Source organism: Podarcis erhardii (genome assembly GCF_964252035.2).
Source record: "Podarcis erhardii genome assembly, chromosome: 11".
Classification (NCBI taxonomy): Eukaryota; Metazoa; Chordata; class Lepidosauria; order Squamata; family Lacertidae; genus Podarcis; species Podarcis erhardii.
The window spans coordinates 24,087,413-24,095,279 of record NC_138501.1 but is presented as its reverse complement, the minus strand read 5'-3'; the positions used below and the strand labels follow the sequence as shown (position 1 = coordinate 24,095,279).

General features: G+C 42.2%; 1 long non-coding RNA gene across 1 annotated transcript in view; it reads left to right on the top strand.

Annotated features, from left to right (window-relative positions):
- Positions 1 to 6,174: 6,174 nt before the first annotated feature.
- Positions 6,175 to 7,867, top strand: part of LOC309352268 — a 45,785-nt gene continuing 44,092 nt past the window's right edge. The window contains exon 1 of the long non-coding RNA XR_014161214.1: positions 6,175 to 6,404. This is a non-coding gene — a long non-coding RNA (uncharacterized lncRNA). The remainder of the gene's footprint in view (positions 6,405 to 7,867) is intronic.

Here is a 7,867-nt window from a genome sequence, read left to right as displayed (position 1 = left end):
GAATAATAGAGTTGTAGAGTCGTAAGGAGACACAAGGGTCATCTAGTCCAACCCTGTGCAGTGCATGAATCTTTTGCCCAGTGTGAGGCTTGAACCCATGACCCTGAGATTATGAGTCTTATGTTCTACCAACTGAGCTAGCAGTCAAAGCTGATAGGTGTCAGAAGGTAGGCATGTGCCTATACATCTATGCTGGATCTCTGGATAGAGCCATATGTGGACAGTCAAGGCCCAGACCACCCATTCTTAAGACATCCAACCCTCAGTGATTGTTAGTTTCCTGCATTGACAGAACAGTTATCAGTTCATGAACTTCGCTGCCTTCATGGGTTGAAAACCTGCCATTTGCAGTCTGCTTCCCAGTAGTAGTATTACCTACAATAACCCTAAGTCAGTGATGGCCAAACTTGGCCCTCCAGCTGTTTTGGGACTACAACTCCCATCATCCCTAGCTAACAGGACCAGTGGTCAGGGATGATGGGAATTGTTTTCCCAAAACAGCTGGAGGGCTGAGTTTGGCCATCACTGCCCTAAGTGAAGGGAACCAACCTAATCTAGAATGGCCACCTGAATTGAAAGATATGTAGGTATTCTGGTTCAACTGCTTTGTGGGGTTGGCTGTTGTTGAGGAGGAGAAAGAGCAGGGAGAAGAAATAATCGCCACATTGCCTCTATGGGTGAAATGGGAGAACTTGCAAAGTGGTCCTCATGACTTGAGCAGTTGCTGTGGTCAAGATCCTATCAAACAAGAGCTGCCACTACAAGAGCTATTCTTCTGTGGGTATAGCAGTGTCAAAGACAGCACATGGGACTACCAGCCTATGAGTCCTGCATCATTAGAGTGTGCCAAGCAATGGGCATCCAATTTCCACAATGTTACTCCCCTCCCCTCCACACTGTTGTTCTCCCCAAGTCCAGTTAAGGAACCAAGTTGCTCAAGGGCCCTCAAAGAACTAGAACTAGCCTTTCTAATCTTAAGCTTGCTTTATTGCAAGTAAGTTTCTCCAAAGTGTGCAGAGAATTGCAACTTCAAATTTCCATGCACGGTGTTGAGAGTATACTCTATTCTCAAAGTTCTTTCCTGCCAGCATCCTGGACAACAAGTCCCTGCCTTTTAGTTGAGATGCTTATTTAGGATGTTAGTTTGAGGTCTCCCATGCTATTCTGCTTCCAATTTTAAGTTCTAGATAAAACTCGTACATTCCCTGGATATGCCTACATTTTAATTTCCAGAGCCAATTTTTAAAGATATGACATTGCAAATATTATCTCCTGGAAAGTTGAAGGAAGGCAGTAAACGAACATTTGGCACCAGGGGCTGGATCTGAAGAAGTGCAACATGTCCCAATAAGGTTTGTTTCTCAAATGTTACTGCAGGGAATCTTTTGTGTATGGTTGTGTATTCTAGCTGGAAACATATGATGTCAGTTTGCTGGCAAACCCCAGCTGCAAGCAGTGATTGGCCTTTCTTTTGGCAAAGTCCCCTGTGTAAAATCAATCACATCTTGGAGATCAGAACACATGCAGATCTCATTAAGAGAAAATCCATGTATAGTCTACAGCTGTACACATCAGTATTCTCTTATGTGGTTTTAGATTAGCAATACGCATATGGCTGCATATGCGCCAGTCATGTTAAGGGAAGAGTTTTTCATATTGTTACACACTACCCCAATCCCTGAGCAGTGAGAGACTTCAGGGCTTCCAAGTGCTTTTCCCAGGGTTCGGTTTCCTTGGAATGAAGGTCAGCAGAGACGGTGGTGTCTTTAGGATATATGCTTTTACTTTCACATACATACAATCTGATCATCAGATGGAGAAGCATTAACACCACAACTGAATTTACTTCTCCATTAGTTTTCTAGGGGAGCCCCAAATTTAGCTTTGGCTGCAGCACAGAGCAATACATGTCTTTCTATCTATCGGGCATCAGCCCGACTCACATACACAAACTCACATAATTAATGCTGAAAAACCTTTGCAATAACTGAACTTTGTAAACCTTTTGTGGAATAAGCATTATTTTTTTAGGAAAATGAAGTTGTAATGTTATTCTTAAAAAAACCACGGGCGAAGGCCAGGGCGGTCTCTCTTTTATATACCTGCTGGGTTTGACAAGGCATCTGACCCTCACCTGAATTTCATAACTCTCCTGACAGGTGATTTGGTCTGCAGCAGCAGTGTGGAAATAAAGGATGAGATTGCCCACCAGATACCAGACACACTACTATTCAAATTAGGCCCCAGTGTTTTTGTTACAATCCCCTTCTCAATTAAGCAATCAATTTTCATCTAGAATTTAAATCTCAAAACTTTCTTATTCTTATTTGTTAATTTGAGCAAGTAAACTACTGCTCTCACTTCATTATAAACAGTATTTCTACATGCAACACACTTGAGCAAACCTGTTCCTCTTTCTTTCACAGATATTTTGTTGCCATTTGCAACTGTAGCCATTTAACTCTTTGGGGAAATAATTAGCATCGCACGTCATGTGCATGGAAGTTGCCAAACCAATTAACCAACTAGAAGTATTACTGTTAATAGGACCATTTTTTCTATAACTTGATATTGCTGGATAGTTTTGATGAACTGCAAAAACATTTTTAGTTTGCTTTCTGTTGCCACCCTGGAACTTTTCTTCATTAGTGCCACTTTGTTTTGTACAATTCCTTGAAAATGAAGGAAAACAACTTTTCTGTTTGTATATGTTGATAATATAATTTTGGTTACTGAGAACAAACAAGATTGTAGAAAAACAAGTGGGTGCGGGCCTGGTCAGGACATAGGTGTCCTAACTGTGACATAGCTGACCTGTGTGCTTGCTTGCTTAATAGCTGTTGGGAACTTCAAGTGAGTTCAACTCAGAAGTGAGTGTTCCAGTTTGCGAATGTTCTTTGGAACCGAACATCCAACGGGACTTCCGAGGCTTTCGATTGGCTGCAGGAGCTTCCTACAGCCAATCAGAAGCCGCACTTTGGTTTCCGGACATTTTGGAAGTCGAATGGACTTCTGGAATGGATTCCGTTCAACTTCCAATGTACGACTGTATTCAACATTACGGTATGTGGTATCAATCACTGGGTTCTATGCAAGCAAGTTGTTGCCTTTTTACTAGGGTTTAGGATTACTGTTGAGCAGTCTAGCCCTAAGTAATTCTAATGTATTTGAAAGAGACTTGGTCCCAAATGCATAGGATTGCAACCTGCAATCTGGCAAAAGTTGAGTTCCTCCTCCTCCTCCTCCTCCTCCTCCTTACAGGTGCACAGAATGAGCAACACTTTCACAAAATAAATTGAAAACCTTGTTACTTCTTAACCCTCCATTCTTTTATATGTTTCTCTAATACAATGACAGAACAGTGAGCAGGGGGGGAAATAATTCATCATGGCAGAGGCACCAACTCTATAGGGCTGAGGACACCTCCAGGCCTCCTGGCAGTGGTAGAGGGCCCTTCCGGGCCTTGCAGGCTCCTCCCAGTGTGTGTGGCCCCACATGTGTGTGTTGCATGTGTGACGTCACACGCACGCAACAAGCCCTCAGCCCAATGTCTGGTGGAACTCGGCGTCTCTGCATTATGGTTTGTTGTGCTCAGGTCTTGCTTGTGGGCTTCCAATGGGCATCTGGTTAGCCACTGTGAGAACAGGATACTGGACTAGATGGGCTGTTGGCCTGATCCAGCCTTTGAACTGATCCAATGAACTTTTCCTATGTCCTTATGTCACACTCCAGGACAAGAAGAGCGGCTGAGCTTCTGACCTGTGATGGTTGGAATCATTCAGCTCTGAGTGGGATGAGATAGGAAGGCTATGTTGCCTCCTGATGACACAGCAGCAGGTAATATTCAGATTTGGGGTCTCTCATCCTGGACTCCTCCCATCCTCTTTTATTTCCCACAAATGCTGTGGCTTCTTGACTTTTCCCTCATCCTCCATATCTGCCTCCTTTCTCACTTTGATCCCTCCCTTCGTGGGCCAGACCTAGTCCAGAGTCCCCTTCCTCAGCCAGGCTCCAACTTGCTTCCTCCTAAATGCCACCAGAGTGGGACTCTCCCTTCAAATTGAGCAACTGCTTTACTCTCCGTTTCAGCAGTGAATACTCCCTGAAAATGCCTGGGGCAGGATGCAATTAAGCAAAGGGCTACATCTGGCTCTTAGGCCAGAAGTTACGCACCTCTACTGTGGCATTACATGTGAACTGGGCCAAAGAGATATTGCAGTGTGACTTTTAAAATCCAAACTTGCTTTCTTTCCCCCGGTTTATTTAGAAGGTATGGGGAGGATGATGGGACAGCAATTACACCATTCTACAACTCAGACACATTCAGGTGTCTTGATATTTTCCAGCACTACCAATTAACTTTTATTATCTTTGAAAGACATGAATTTCATATTGTGGTTGTAACAATTTGCGTTTAATATACCTCTAAATTATATTTAAGCTATTATACATGGGACACATAGCACAGCAATCTAAATATCAATAGATGGAACAGATTAATGTAAAGCCCAGGACTGAAGTTGTCTCCTTCACCTGTTGAAAATGTTTCCCACAGGGTCTCCCTAAGAGGAAGAAAAGAACCAAACTATTATTTCACATGTGCTCATAAAAATGTTATCCTTCATATCTTCATGGGGGAAAATGTCACTCTTGGGAAATTGTTTTTTTATAGTGTACCCTACAGAGGGAGATAATCTGTGTATTACTTCTGAAAGAGAGGCAAGATTGCTTGCCACGTCTCGATAGCTTGAGATACAAATCCTTTCTTGGAAATACAGAGACAGATAAAAAGAAAATAAACAGGTGGATAATGTAGCCTTCCTAAAATAGCAGAGCCATCTTGCATTTTGCTTTTTTTGCCCAAACAAGGAATTTTATAATATTTAACTGGAGTAAACATAATACTCTCTTATTAATGCTTCCCAGAATTACTGCTAGTGCACGAAAATAACTACGAGAACTACACAGAATGAATGAAAGATGAGCAGAAAATGGGAAGAGGGTTGGGGTGGATGAAACACAATCTCCGCTTTCTTTGCCATCACTTGCTTGCTTTGGGCTGCGTAACATTTCTTTGTGTTGCATTTTAGTCTGCAATATTTTGTGGGATGGCTTCCCCCCCTCCTGCCTACCAAGATGTCCAACTCAGTTGATTAATTTTGCTTGCTAAAAACCATCGGTCCACACAAAACTAAAAACCAGCATGTCCAGAGATACATTTTAACATACATGATCCCCAGCACATTGAGCCCCATGTTGTGCGATACCCCCCCCCCCGGAACCACTGAACGGAACTGAGAGAGAAAAGAAAGAAACATTATAGCTAACATATGTAGCCCTATCAACCGGTAAGTACAGGGGGTTTCATTCTGGGCCATAGTGTGCGACTGTGGAGCACACATAAGCCTCCTCTACCCCACTCCACCCCTTTTTCTGGCCACTTCTGGGTCACACATCAATTGGACACATGTAAATTGGTCATTGCCTGTAACACATGGTCTCCCTACTGTTCAAAGAGGAAACTGTCTGGAGAATTCTTTTCAAATTAGACCAGAGTACTCTGCACCTGTATATATTTGAATCTGAATATCATTCCCATTCTTATCAGTAGGTGCTTCCTTTGTGTGTCCCCGCCCCCCACCTATTAATTTGTTATTCTGTTATGCCAATGAAATATCAACAGGGCATGCATGCAGATATCTGCATGCGCACCTCTCCCCACCCTGGAAATGCAGAAAAGCACACACGGGGCAATGATAGATTTGCTTGTGTAGCTTTCTGGCTTTGCGCAAATCTGAGGGAAAGCTATATAGCCAGGCTGCTTTGTTCAGGAGCTGATCGGAAACAGTTACAAGCATGGCTAGAAAAGAAATGAAAGCACCGAGGAAGTAGTGGGTATTGAGAGGGGAATAGAAAGTGATGACTGACCCACCCACACAAAAACACTAAAACCACAAATTGTCTGTGATTCTGAGTGGAGTGGTTTGGAGCCTGATCTCTCCCTGTGCATTGGACTATGCTCGTTCAATTTACAGAGGGAAAGCATCAAGTTTGTGTTGTTTGAGGGTAATGTTATGAGGACTATGCAAACAATCACAAACACACAGTAAATTCCAGTGTGGAAAAGTCCATTGTAAACTTAACAGAATTTGCAATGACAACATGTTGTGACCAAGAGAGGGCTATTGTCCTCTGTGAAGTGCCACTGGGACTTGCTCCACTTTCCTACATCCAGACTCAGATGTCAACCAAGGACGTTGGCAAAAAGGGTGCCAAGCAGAAATGCCATCTCAGAGTGCTACTCTTTTGCCTGCTGGGTAGGAAAATGAGCAACAATTGGAACAAGGGGTCTAGAGAGAAGGGAAAGGAGAGATGGTGGGGAAGAGAGGAAAGGGCAAAGCAAGGTAAATACAGAAAACAGACTGAATCTGAGAGTTATATTACTTGAATATAAAGGCAAAACATAGGTTCTTTTGAATACATGAAGACTCTTGTCTTATCTCTTTTTAATACTATAAATTCATTATGCAATGCTCAAACTAGTACTTTTGTTTAAGGTGAGGAATGCTCCTGAGCTTACCCATGCAAATTTCAGTGGGGGAATTAAGGAACATGTTTGCATAAATAGATACAAACTACTTATGAATATGTGTGAATAGCTATTATGGAGATGCAGAAGCAAGTATCCTGGCAGATAATTCCCCCCCCCCACTCTTTCATTCTCAGAATGCATATGGTATACATTTTACTTTTAAAGGAAAATAGTATTTTTATTGCTCTTACATGTTACAGACCATCAAAAACAGTAAAACAAACAAAAACCACTACACCACCCTCCACAGGATATGAAAATGGTATAAATATCACGGTGAGCCATTCCCATGACTAGATACCGGTATACTCTGATTCTATTTGATATATACAGGAAAGGAGAAAATCCTAACCCTACGGAACCAAGTCTAACTGAATTCAATAGGGCCAATTTCTCAGTAGACATGGATAGGATTATGCTGTAATTGGATGAAGGATGTGGGGAGCAACCATTTCTTGGTCTTATTACCCTACGCCATCTTAGAGTTTATGATTTTTATGGATGACACTTCTGGACATTCCCATTAGTCTTTTGGTGTCTGGGACCAACAGCGTCACAAATTCTCTGAGCAGGTACTAAGGGATTGCCGGCTCTTGACCATCCCAATCCAAGCAATTCAAAAAAAGCGTAGACTTCTCTTGCAGAGCCAGCAGATGTTCACTTGTGTGGCAGGAGAGTCTGAAACCAGATATGTTAGCTTTCTGAAACTTCAGGAAATTGAAATATTCTGAAACACTTGTTTAAACAAAGTTTACAGCAGCTGCCGCACAAGTGGTTACTGTAACGAATTACTGTTCCAAACTCCATCCTATGCACACAGCCACCCAGAGCTCCAGAAGGAGCCCACGAGGAATTGGGAAACATTGGGAAGAGCAATTGGGTGGATAGAGAAAGTAGCCAGAAGATTCAAGCAAGAGGCAAGATGTAATGTGGCCAAAAATTCAATGGACTTTATTTATAGTGGTAGAAGTTATTTCCCATGAAAATCTAGAAAAGTGCCACAAAATTATCATGTGTTATTGGATCCATAAATGCATAACGTGGAATTGATTAGTTAGTCAAGGTTTGATCAATGGATCACTGACCCTTCCAGAAAAAAGAAGCAGCAAGATGGGAGTGAAAGGACTAATATGTCAGTGTACTGTGAGCTATTGACCACCAGGGCTTGACTTTATTATTATTATTATTATTATCAATATTTATTCATATAGCACCATCAGTGTACATGACACTCTCAAGGTAACTCATCAACAACGCAGAAGCTTACAATCGAAA